The sequence below is a fragment of the Pelobates fuscus genome, chromosome 2 (assembly GCF_036172605.1).
Source record: "Pelobates fuscus isolate aPelFus1 chromosome 2, aPelFus1.pri, whole genome shotgun sequence".
Classification (NCBI taxonomy): Eukaryota; Metazoa; Chordata; class Amphibia; order Anura; family Pelobatidae; genus Pelobates; species Pelobates fuscus.
Window position 1 is genome coordinate 7,131,220 of NC_086318.1, and position 13,224 is coordinate 7,144,443.

The 13,224-nt window shown below is 38.8% G+C and overlaps 4 non-coding genes across 4 annotated transcripts; all 4 read right to left on the minus strand.

The window, feature by feature from the left end:
* Positions 1 to 5,958: 5,958 nt before the first annotated feature.
* On the minus strand, positions 5,959 to 6,030 carry TRNAE-UUC (transfer RNA glutamic acid (anticodon UUC)). The gene has a single exon. It is a non-coding gene; the product is annotated as a tRNA-Glu (tRNA).
* A 158-nt stretch (positions 6,031 to 6,188) lies between these two features.
* TRNAG-UCC (transfer RNA glycine (anticodon UCC)) lies at positions 6,189 to 6,260 on the minus strand. The gene has a single exon. It is a non-coding gene; the product is annotated as a tRNA-Gly (tRNA).
* A 1,233-nt stretch (positions 6,261 to 7,493) lies between these two features.
* TRNAY-GUA (transfer RNA tyrosine (anticodon GUA)) lies at positions 7,494 to 7,580 on the minus strand. The gene is given in 2 exon segments: positions 7,494 to 7,529; positions 7,544 to 7,580. It is a non-coding gene; the product is annotated as a tRNA-Tyr (tRNA).
* Positions 7,581 to 12,606: 5,026 nt separating this feature from the next.
* On the minus strand, positions 12,607 to 12,679 carry TRNAV-CAC (transfer RNA valine (anticodon CAC)). Its single transcript has one exon. It is a non-coding gene; the product is annotated as a tRNA-Val (tRNA).
* Positions 12,680 to 13,224: the final 545 nt, after the last annotated feature.

A 13,224-nucleotide genomic window follows, 5' to 3' on the forward strand; every position in this document is an offset into this window, starting at 1 on the left:
ATTTCCTAAACTAATCCCATTCTATACATTATTCCCAGCTCTAATCCCATTCTATACATTATTCCCAGCTCTAATCCCATTCTATACATTATTCCCAGCACTATTCCCATTCTATACATTATTCCCAGCACTAATCCCATTCTATACATTATTCCCAGCACTAATCCTATTCTATACATTATTCCCAGCACTAATCCCATTCGATACATTATTCCCAGCACTAATCCCATTCTATACATTATTCCTAGATCTAATCCCATTCTATACATTATTCCCAGTACTAATCCCATTCTATACATTATTCCCAGTACTAATCCCATTCTATACATTATTCCCAGTACTAATCCCATTCTATACATTATTCCCAGCACTAATCCCATTCTATACATTATTCCCAGCCCTAATCCCATCCTATACATTATTCCCAGCTCTAATCCCATTCTATACATTATTCCCAGCAGTAATCCCATTCTATACATTATTCCCAGCTCTAATCCCATTCTATACATTATTCCCAGCACTAATCCCACTGTATACATTATTCCCAGCTCTAATCCCATTCTATACATTATTCCCAGCACTATTCCCATTCTGTACATTATTCCCAGCACTAATCCCATTCTATACATTATTCCCAGCACTAATCCCATTCTATACATTATTCCCAGCACTAATCCTATTCTATACATTATTCCTAGATCTAATCCCATTCTATACATTATTCCCAGCACTATTCCCATTCTATACATTATTCCCAGATCTAATCCCATTCTATACATTATTCCCAGCACTATTCCCATTCTATACATTATTCCCAGCTCTAATCCCATTCTATACATTATTCCCAGCACTAATCCCATTCTATACATTATCCCAGCACTAATCCCATTCTATACATTATTCCCAGCACTGATCCCATTCTATACATTATTCCCAGCACTGATCCCATTCTATACATTATTCCCAGCACTGATCCCATTCTATACATTACCAGCCCTAATCCCATCCTATACATTATCCCAGCTCTAATCCCATTCTATTCATTATTCCCAGCACTAATACCATTCTATACATTAATCCCAGCTCTAATCCCATTCTATACATTATTCCCAGCACTAATCCTATTCTATACATTATTCCTAGATCTAATCCCATTCTATACATTATTCCCAGCACTATTCCCATTCTATACATTATTCCCAGATCTAATCCCATTCTATACATTATTCCCAGCACTAATCCCATTCTATACATTATTCCCAGCTCTAATCCTATTCTATACATTATTCCCAGCACTAATCCCATTCTATACATTATTCCCAGCACTAATCCCATTCTATACATTATTCCCAGCTCTAATCCCATTCTATACATTATTCCCAGCACTGATCCCATTCTATACATTATTCCTAGATCTAATCCTATTCTATACATTATTCCCAGCACTAATCCCATTCTATACATTATTCCCAGCACTAATCCCATTCTATACATTATTCCCAGCTCTAATCCCATTCTATACATTATTCCTAGATCTAATCCAATTCTATACATTATTCCCAGTACTAATCCCATTCTATACATTATTCCCAGCACTAATCCCATTCTATACATTATTCCCAGCACTAATCCTATTCTATACATTATTCCTAGATCTAATCCCATTCTATATATTATTCCCAGCTCTAATCCCATTCTATACATTATTCCCAGCCCTAATCCCATTCTATACATTATCTCCAGCTCTAATCCCATTCTATACATTATTCCCAGCACTAATCCCATTCTATACATTATTCCCAGCACTATTCCCATTCTATACATTATTCCCAGCTCTAATCCCATTCTATACATTATCCCAGCTCTAATCCCATTCTATACATTATCCCAGCTCTAATCCCATTCTATTCATTATTCCCAGCACTAATACCATTCTATACATTATTCCCAGCTCTAATCCCATTCTATACATTATTCCCAGCTCTAATCCCATTCTATACATTATTCCCAGCACTATTCCCATTCTATACATTATTCCCAGCCCTAATCCCATTCTATACATTATTTCCAGCACTAATCCCATTCTATACATTATTCCCAGCACTAATCCCATTCTATACATTATTCCCAGCACTAATCCCATTCTATACATTATTCCCAGCTCTAATCCCATTCTATACATTATTCCCAGCACTATTCCCATTCTATACATTATTCCCAGCACTAATCCCATTCTATACATTATTCCCAGCACTAATCCCATTCTATACATTATTCCCAGCTCTAATCCCATTCTATACATTATTCCCAGCACTATTCCCATTCTATACATTATTCCCAGCACTAATCCCATTCTATACATTATTCCCAGCACTAATCCCATTCTATACATTATTCCCAGCACTAATCCTATTCTATACATTATCCCAGCTCTAATCCCATTCTATACATTATCCCAGCTCTAATCCCATTCTATTCATTATTCCCAGCACTAATACCATTCTATACATTATTCCCAGCTCTAATCCCATTCTATACATTATTTCCAGCACTAATCCCATTCTATACATTATTCCCAGCACTAATCCCATTCTATACATTATTCCCAGCACTGATCCCATTCTATACATTATCCCCAGCTCTAATCCCATTCTATGCATTATTCCCAGCACTAATCCCATTCTATACATTATTCCCAGCACTAATCCCACTCTATACATTATTCCCAGCACTAATCCCATTCTATACATTATTCCCAGCACTAATCCTATTCTATACATTATTCCCAGCACTAATCCCATTCGATACATTATTCCCAGCACTAATCCCATTCTATACATTATTCCTAGATCTAATCCCATTCTATACATTATTCCCAGTACTAATCCCATTCTATACATTATTCCCAGTACTAATCCCATTCTATACATTATTCCCAGCACTAATCCCATTCTATACATTATTCCCAGCCCTAATCCCATCCTATACATTATTCCCAGCTCTAATCCCATTCTATACATTATTCCCAGCAGTAATCCCATTCTATACATTATTCCCAGCTCTAATCCCATTCTATACATTATTCCCAGCACTAATCCCACTGTATACATTATTCCCAGCTCTAATCCCATTCTATACATTATTCCCAGCACTATTCCCATTCTGTACATTATTCCCAGCACTAATCCCATTCTATACATTATTCCCAGCACTAATCCCATTCTATACATTATTCCCAGCACTAATCCTATTCTATACATTATTCCTAGATCTAATCCCATTCTATACATTATTCCCAGCACTATTCCCATTCTATACATTATTCCCAGATCTAATCCCATTCTATACATTATTCCCAGCACTATTCCCATTCTATACATTATTCCCAGCTCTAATCCCATTCTATACATTATTCCCAGCACTAATCCCATTCTATACATTATCCCAGCACTAATCCCATTCTATACATTATTCCCAGCACTGATCCCATTCTATACATTATTCCCAGCACTGATCCCATTCTATACATTATTCCCAGCACTGATCCCATTCTATACATTACCAGCCCTAATCCCATCCTATACATTATCCCAGCTCTAATCCCATTCTATTCATTATTCCCAGCACTAATACCATTCTATACATTATTCCCAGCTCTAATCCCATTCTATACATTATTCCCAGCTCTAATCCCATTCTATACATTATTCCCAGCACTAATCCCATTCTATACATTATTCCCAGCACTAATCCTATTCTATACATTATTCCTAGATCTAATCCCATTCTATACATTATTCCCAGCACTATTCCCATTCTATACATTATTCCCAGATCTAATCCCATTCTATACATTATTCCCAGCACTAATCCCATTCTATACATTATTCCCAGCTCTAATCCTATTCTATACATTATTCCCAGCACTAATTCCATTCTATACATTATTCCCAGCACTAATCCCATTCTATACATTATTCCCAGCTCTAATCCCATTCTATACATTATTCCCAGCACTGATCCCATTCTATACATTATTCCTAGATCTAATCCTATTCTATACATTATTCCCAGCACTAATCCCATTCTATACATTATTCCCAGCACTAATCCCATTCTATACATTATTCCCAGCTCTAATCCCATTCTATACATTATTCCTAGATCTAATCCAATTCTATACATTATTCCCAGTACTAATCCCATTCTATACATTATTCCCAGTACTAATCCCATTCTATACATTATTCCCAGCACTAATCCCATTCTATACATTATTCCCAGCACTAATCCTATTCTATACATTATTCCTAGATCTAATCCCATTCTATATATTATTCCCAGCTCTAATCCCATTCTATACATTATTCCCAGCCCTAATCCCATTCTATACATTATCTCCAGCTCTAATCCCATTCTATACATTATTCCCAGCACTAATCCCATTCTATACATTATTCCCAGCACTATTCCCATTCTATACATTATTCCCAGCTCTAATCCCATTCTATACATTATCCCAGCTCTAATCCCATTCTATACATTATCCCAGCTCTAATCCCATTCTATTCATTATTCCCAGCACTAATACCATTCTATACATTATTCCCAGCTCTAATCCCATTCTATACATTATTCCCAGCTCTAATCCCATTCTATACATTATTCCCAGCACTATTCCCATTCTATACATTATTCCCAGCCCTAATCCCATTCTATACATTATTTCCAGCACTAATCCCATTCTATACATTATTCCCAGCACTAATCCCATTCTATACATTATTCCCAGCACTAATCCCATTCTATACATTATTCCCAGCTCTAATCCCATTCTATACATTATTCCCAGCACTATTCCCATTCTATACATTATTCCCAGCACTAATCCCATTCTATACATTATTCCCAGCACTAATCCCATTCTATACATTATTCCCAGCTCTAATCCCATTCTATACATTATTCCCAGCACTATTCCCATTCTATACATTATTCCCAGCACTAATCCCATTCTATACATTATTCCCAGCACTAATCCCATTCTATACATTATTCCCAGCACTAATCCTATTCTATACATTATCCCAGCTCTAATCCCATTCTATACATTATCCCAGCTCTAATCCCATTCTATTCATTATTCCCAGCACTAATACCATTCTATACATTATTCCCAGCTCTAATCCCATTCTATACATTATTTCCAGCACTAATCCCATTCTATACATTATTCCCAGCACTAATCCCATTCTATACATTATTCCCAGCACTAATCCCATTCTATACATTATTCCCAGCTCTAATCCCATTCTATACATTATTCCCAGCACTATTCCCATTCTATATATTATTCCCAGCACTGATCCCATTCTATACATTATCCCCAGCTCTAATCCCATTCTATACATTATTCCCAGCACTAATCCCATTCTATACATTATTCCCAGCACTAATCCCACTCTATACATTATTCCCAGCACTAATCCCATTCTATACATTATTCCCAGCACTAATCCCATTCTATACATTATTCCCAGCACTAATCCTATTCTATACATTATTCCCAGCACTAATCCCATTCTATACATTATTCCCAGCACTAATCCCATTCTATACATTATTCCCAGCTCTAATCCCATTCTATACATTATTCCTAGCACTAATCCCATTCTATACATTATTCCCAGCACTAATCCCATTCTATACATTATTCCCAGTACTAATCCCATTCTATACATTATTCCCAGCACTAATCCCATTCTATACATTATTCCTGGCTCTTTCATTCAGTTTATTATTCATGATATCAAACTCCTAGTCTTTCCTTAGCCTATGGTTTACAGACTGATTTACTGAGAATGAAACGTTTTACTCATTTATAAATCTGGGGTGAAAAAATATTACTGGAAGATGATTATAGACAGATTTTGTGTGCAATTGCAATAAAAGTGTCACTTCCCATACCGGGAGTCGAACCCGGGCCGCCTGGGTGAAAACCAGGAATCCTAACCGCTAGACCATATGGGAGGCTATGATTTCAGTCCATATTGTTACTGTAACTGCTATCACAGCTGTGCATTCTGGGAGACAGAGACTGTAAAATGTGAGAAATCTGTTTAATTAGACCATTAAAGTACTATAAATTCTTATTGAGAAATTAATTTAAACTCTGACAAAAATTACCATGCGTTGGCCGGGAATCGAACCCGGGTCAACTGCTTGGAAGGCAGCTATGCTCACCACTATACCACCAACGCTGTGAGAAGTCTAGTGTAACAGAGACTATAGTGTACTCACAGAGCTGGGACCCCGGTTCAAACCTGACAGCATACACTGGGTGTCATTACTATTAAAGGGAAACTCCAGTGCCAGAAAAACGATCCGTTTTTCTGGCACTGGAGGTCCCCTCTCCCTCCCACCCACCAATCCCCGGTTACTGAAGGGGTGAAAACCCCTTCAGTCACTTACCTGGGACAGCGGCGATGTCCCTCGCCGCTGTCTCCGCCTCCGCGACGCTCCTCCCAGTGATTACGTCGGCCGGTGGGCGAGACTAATCTCGCTCACCGGCCGAGGAGACCTAATGCGCATGCGCGGAAATTCCGCGCATGCGCATTACGTCTCCCCATAGGAAAGCATTGAAAAATCATTTCAATGCTTTCCTATGGGGTTTAGAGCGACGCTGGAGGTCCTCACACAGCGTGAGGACGTCCAGTGACGCTCTAGCACAGGAAACCTGTGCTAGAAACAAGGAAGTGACCTCTAGTGGCTGTCTAATAGACAGCCACTAGAGGTGGAGTTAACCCTGCAATGTAAATATTGCAGTTTATGAAAAACTGCAATAATTACAGTTGCAGGGTTAAGGATAGTGGGAGTTGGCACCCAGACCACTCCAATGGGCAGAAGTGGTCTGGGTGCCTGGAGTGTCCCTTTAACCATTCTATATTCTCAGTCATTATTACACAAATATATATTATACTGAGTGATTATAATCCATTATATATTATACTAAGTGATTAGAATCCCATTATATATTATACTGAGTGATTATAATCCCATTATATATTATACTGAGCGATTATAATCCATTATATATTATACTGACTGAATATAATCCTATTATATATCATACTCAGTGATTATAATCCTATTATACGTTATACTGAGTGATTATAACCCATTATATATATTATACTGACTGATTGCAATCCACTATACCTTATACTGAGTGATTATAATCCCATTATATATTATACTGACTGAATATAATCCATTATATATTATACTGAGTGATTATAATCCCATTATATTTTATACTGACTGAATATCATCCCATTATATCTTATACTGAGTGATTAAAATAAACCAGTGACACTTTCTATTATCCTATTATATATATATGTATGTTTTTATCAGTGTTTATAATTCTGTATATAAATGATATAACATTTAATAAAATCAGAGACACTTTCTATAATGTAAATAAAAAAATGTCCTTCGAGCCGGAATTGAACCAGCGACCTAAGGATTTCTGAGTTTCTCTCTACAGTCCTCCGCTCTACCAGCTGAGCTATCGAAGGATTTATATAAGCTGTGCATAGAATAATATTTCCAAAGACCGTCATATTGGAATGTTGATGACATTTATTATACTTTAATGATCTATGAGTTTTGGAAATTTTAATTATTTGTATTAAACACATGTTAAAACTCAAACACAATGAATAAATACAATAAGTATTGTAATAGTAGAAAAAATAACATATATAAAATCTTATATTATTATAAAAGTATTATTATTATGAGTGAATATAATGGAAAATTTATTCATACTTACCGTAATTTTCTTTTCCTGGCTATTATTCATGGCAGCATATACACATGGGTTAGCTCCTCCCCTTACAGCCGATAGGACAGGAAAACCACCAAGGTTTTAAAAGGAGGCTCCATCCCTAAGGTCCTCAGTCAGTTTACAAGCTCTACAGTACATAAATAGAGACATTAATGGGTGGGAAGTATATGCTGCCATGAATAATAGCCAGGAAAAGAAAATTACGCTAAGTATGAATACACAAAGGGAGGGACAGAATAGCCAATCAAATAATCAGAATAATTCAACATAGATAGAAGAATTAACTGAGTTAAGTACTTGAGTACCAAATTGTGCATCATAGACGGTTTTAACGAAAAGTATGAAATGCCAGACAAACGTGTCTAAAGAGGTTCAAATGCTAGCTTACAAAAAGTGTCAGCAGAAACCATTACCATGGCAACCCTTGATGCTGCAACAGCATGAGAGGAGAGTGCCCTGATACCGTCCAGCACAGGTAGAGAACGGACGTGACGTCCAAATTGTGCCTCACGAATTACTTCAATGTCCAATATGTAATGCAGGACAAACTAGTTCAAAGAGGTCCAAATGCCAACTTTACAAAGTTTCAGCAGAGACCATTGCCATGGAAGCCCACGAGATGCTGTAACAGTACTAGTGGAGAATGCCCCAAATCCTTTGGTACAGGTAGAGAATGGCATTGAAAGGCTCTCACTTTAGGCAGGATCTCTGGTGCTACCAGCAAGACAACCATATCCTGTTGAAATTCAGTGAATGGGGGTACACATGATCAAGCCTGGAGTTCACCCATTTTCCTTGCTGGGGTACTAGCCACGAGCACTTTCTGTGCTACCACCATGAGAGCAGTGGTATGTCACACATTGGCTTCACCACACTCCGTGGAGGCATGATTTCATTCAATGCCTATATGAAGCAAAGTGCAGCTAAGTGCACACATTCACCTTGCTGAGGTACAAGTCACCAGCAACAGCAACGTCTGGGCTAAAATCATGGAAGCTCCTGCTAGAAGTTCAGTCAGAGTCTGTGAGACCAGTGGTACGTCACATATTGGTTTGAACACCCTCAGCGGAGGCTTGAGTTCAATTGTTGCTTACATGAAGCAAAGCACAAGGGATATCAACGCTCAATCGGTACCCTTCAGTACAGGTAGAGAATGACCTAGATAAGCATTCACCATAGGCAGGATCTTCAGATGCCAAATGCAAGATGACCATATCTGTTGAAAAGTAGTGAAAGGGGGTTCACAGGATCAAGCCTAGAGTTCACCCATTTTCCTTGCTGGGGTACCAGCCACCAACACTTTCTGTGCTACCACCATGGAAGCTCATTCTAGAGGTTCGAATAATGGTTCAGTCAGGGCCCGTGAGACCAGTGGTACGTCACATATTGGCTTCACCACACTCAGTGGAGGCATGATTTCAATCAATGCCTATATGAAGCAAAGTGTAGCTAAGTGATCCTCTAGAGTGTTATAACACAGAACCTTTCAAGGCCTGAACGAGGAGTAATTCCAACAGACAAAAGCATGTCAAGCTTAGTAAAGCCTGTATAGGATTGATCTCAATGACCGTCTCAGGGATGCCTATACTAATATGGACCCCTGCATCAACACCAGAACTTAAGGATCCTGGTGTGTCATGGGGCCTTGTAATAGGTCTGGACATACATGAATTTCCCTTGGAGGTTCCAGAATCATCTTATTCATCATAGGAATTTGAGTCGACACGGTCTTCCACTGTCACCTTTTGCATTGCCTTCTTAGGAAAGTCGAAAACAGGAAAATATGTACATCAGACTAAAATTCTAAATTTGAGTCAGTGTATCCTGAACCTGAGCATTCTGGTCCTAGCATGTAAAAAATACTTCTGGACCTGGTAGGTCCAAGAAATGGCCATCAGATCTATGTAGGGTATCAGACAATCTGCGTCAACCCTGAGGATACGTCAGGACCTGGTTGCCAATCCACCTTGTCCACAGTTATTCAGCTCTAGCAAACAGCCATTGTATTCTGAGCCACTGGTTGTTCTTCTGTGCCCTGATTATGGGCTGGAATTCCATCAATACATATCTGTGAAACCCATCTTGGTAAATATAGGATACAGTTGCATTGATTTTTGAGCAAATTTGGACCCACTCATTCCTCAGCAAGCATCTGAAGTGAAGAAGAACCTTGAAAATGACTCTTAGTTCCATACAAATGAATGGAAATATTGTGCAACATGTTCCAAACACTGTGCAACCAATCTTATAAAAACTGGAATTCGAGCTAATAATCGACCAATGAGGTTCTGTTCACAGGAAACTCAGAGATCTAATCCCTCTTTCAGCTGCCAGGGAAGGTGTAACTCCACTGATGGGGGACAAAGTAAGTGGCTGACTCCAATAATCTTTCTCTTGTTGGATCAAGATAGGAAGGATCTGTAAGGAATCCAGAGATGCCATTGGGCCCATCTGACAAGTCCGCTGGTGGAAGCCAGGATTCCTAGTAGTTGTATCTATTTTCTTGCTGTTACCAAGCAGAAATGAAGAAACTGGGAGAGAAAACCTTTACAATCTGTGGAACTGTTCCCGAGATAGGGAAAAGCAGAGCATAGAATTTTCCACTCGGGAATGTCAACCACTGAGCTGGTCTGAAACTGCTTTTCTTGTTATTCATCAAGCAGCCAAACTTTAGGAGTTATGAAAGAACTATATACCTCTGTGTGCCTGCCTTCTGAGGGTCTAAGGCTATCAGAAGTAGATCCTCCAGCTAATGGAACCAGGTGGAGTTCTGGACTCTCAATAACACTATAAGCACATATAAAGATTCTTGGGGCCACATTGAGGCCAAATGGTAGGTTCTCTTCTGAGCTAATGCCGAAGATCTCTGCAGATTGGACTGAAAATAAGCATCCTTGAGATATATAGAGGTTAGGAAATTATCCTTCCAGATTGCTTGAGATATGGATCTGCTTGACTCCATCCCGAAGACTCTGACATTCAGCCTCTTGTTGGCCCCTCTTATGTCCAATGTAGGCTTTCCTGTGCTTTTCCTCTAAGCACCAGAAGAGAGGCGAAACTTGTCCCTGGAACTGCTCTTGTTCTGGGACCTAAAAAAAAAATATCACCTCTTCGTCCAGAAGGCTTCTTCCTTCAGTGCTTTACCTTTTGATTCATTGGTCTTAATACTCCTGTTGGTATGGGGACTCCTGTGCCCGTTAAGAAAAAACTCCAGTCTATATCAATCTGGACCATGGATACCACACAAGCCCCCAGAGTATGATGAGCCCAGGTATGTGTGATCAGAAAAATGAGGCTCCTAGTACCGGAGGAGATATGTTCATTGCTGAAGAGCAAAACGCCGGCGTTATAGCTCCATTAGAACCTTGAAAGGCAGGTTTACCAACTGCCATGAGTCACCTCTGGAGTATTCCCTGCAAGTGTTGTTATGTTATCGTAATTTTCCCTTTATTTTAGGCAAATTACCAAATTACCAGGGAGAGGACTCTGTAATTTTCCCTTTATTTTAGGCACTTTCTGGCAATTGCCCTTATCCAAGATGGCTGCCACAACTTGTATTCCCACAATGCAAGTCATCTGTATTAGGCCCAATAAGGCACAAACTGCACACATGTGGGCCTATTCCGAGTGTGTTTGCTGTTTAGAGACCAGGGAGGACTATGTCTGAAGCCTACATGGCCCCTAAACACCCAGGGAACCGGGAATAAATCACTGGGACCGAGGGGAAGCACAATAGATAACAAAAGTGCCTGCAAGTAAATTTAAAAGGCCACCAGGTGCAAAAAGTCAAAGTTTAAAGGCACCACAGTCTAAAGGCCTCAAGATATAAAAGGTAACACAGTTTTCAAAGTGTATCACAGTTTTAAATATATCAGTCTTCAAATGCACTGCAGTTTTCCAAATGTACTGCAGTTTCAATACATGCAAAAGTATTAAATGCAAATTTAAATGAAACAGTTTTAAATGCCACACAGCTTAAATGCTTCCTAGCCAAAGCACAACCGCATAATGTACCACAATCTTAGAAATAAGGTACAGCAGTATAATGCACTAGTTTAAAGATATCAAAGCTTAAATGCATCACAGCATAAAAGCACAACTGCATAATGTACTACAGTAAAACAGGCAAATAAAGTAATGAAGATAAAAAACCATACATGTCCGTAAGTCAAGGGAGCAAATTGCTCACGTCCTAAGGGCTGTAGGACAGGAAAAAGACTGAGGACCTTAGGGATGGAGCCTCCTTTTAAAACCTTGGTGGTTTTCCTGTCCTATCGGCTGTAAGGGGAGGAGCTAACCCATGTGTATATGCTGCCATGATTAGCCTGGAAAATCCATTATATATCATACTGAGTAATTATACTCCCATTCTACATTACCGCCCGATCCTCTTCCCCGACGGTTCCCAGCCAGTGTGGCGTTCTAAGGGACTCCGGCCACTGCGATCCCGAGTTTTATAATGGTATTCCTATGGCTCGTGAACAAATATGGCACCAATGTGCGCGTGACGTCAAGTCATCGACACACGCACGTTTTGGGTTCAAAAGTCACGTTAAACTTACAAGAATGGTAATTACACTAGTTTTTAGCTGGTGTCTGGCACTCTTTTGTGTATTTTTAGTATTTTCCTAGTTTTGCACATTTTGTTTCTGGTCTTTTCCATAAGGTCTCTTTGGGAGGGGGCCTTTGAGATGCGCCCACCTGTAACTTTCCCACCACTAGTTTTCTATTTAAAAAAAAAAATAAGAAATTACTGTTTCTGCCCGGTTTCGAACCGGGGACCTTTCGCGTGTGAGGCGAACGTGATAACCACTACACTACAGAAACCACCTGTGCAGCATTCTCAATAAATAACATGTGATCATAATGTGCTGTCCCTCTATTTTCCTTTATTATTGCTATAGGGCCAATTCCTTATTTCATATTCCCTCTTAGGTTTTTTTTTTTTTTTTTTATAAATTCTTTATTTTGCATTTTTAATTTTTAAGTTTTAGTAGGGTGGGGGTACAGAAAAAAGAACTTGGGTGCAAGTTTATTCATACAGAGTTTTGTCGGTTACAATAACAATAGCTGTAGCAGTTTAGGGTATCAGTTCCCTCTTAGGTTTTAATACCAATTTCTGGCCCTTTGGAGAAATATAAGCCTAGACCTTCATATCTCTGTTTGGCTTTCACTATAACTGTTTATTTCTCCCACTTAAGTGCTTGTGCCTCATGACTGACCTATTAGATAAATTGGGTGATCCCAATTTAGGACAGGATGAGATTACCAACGTCTTTTCAATTAATCCACTTACTAACAATGACACCACAAGTAATGACATTAATTCTTCCTTTTTTGCCATCCAAAAATTATACCAGGAACAAATCAGA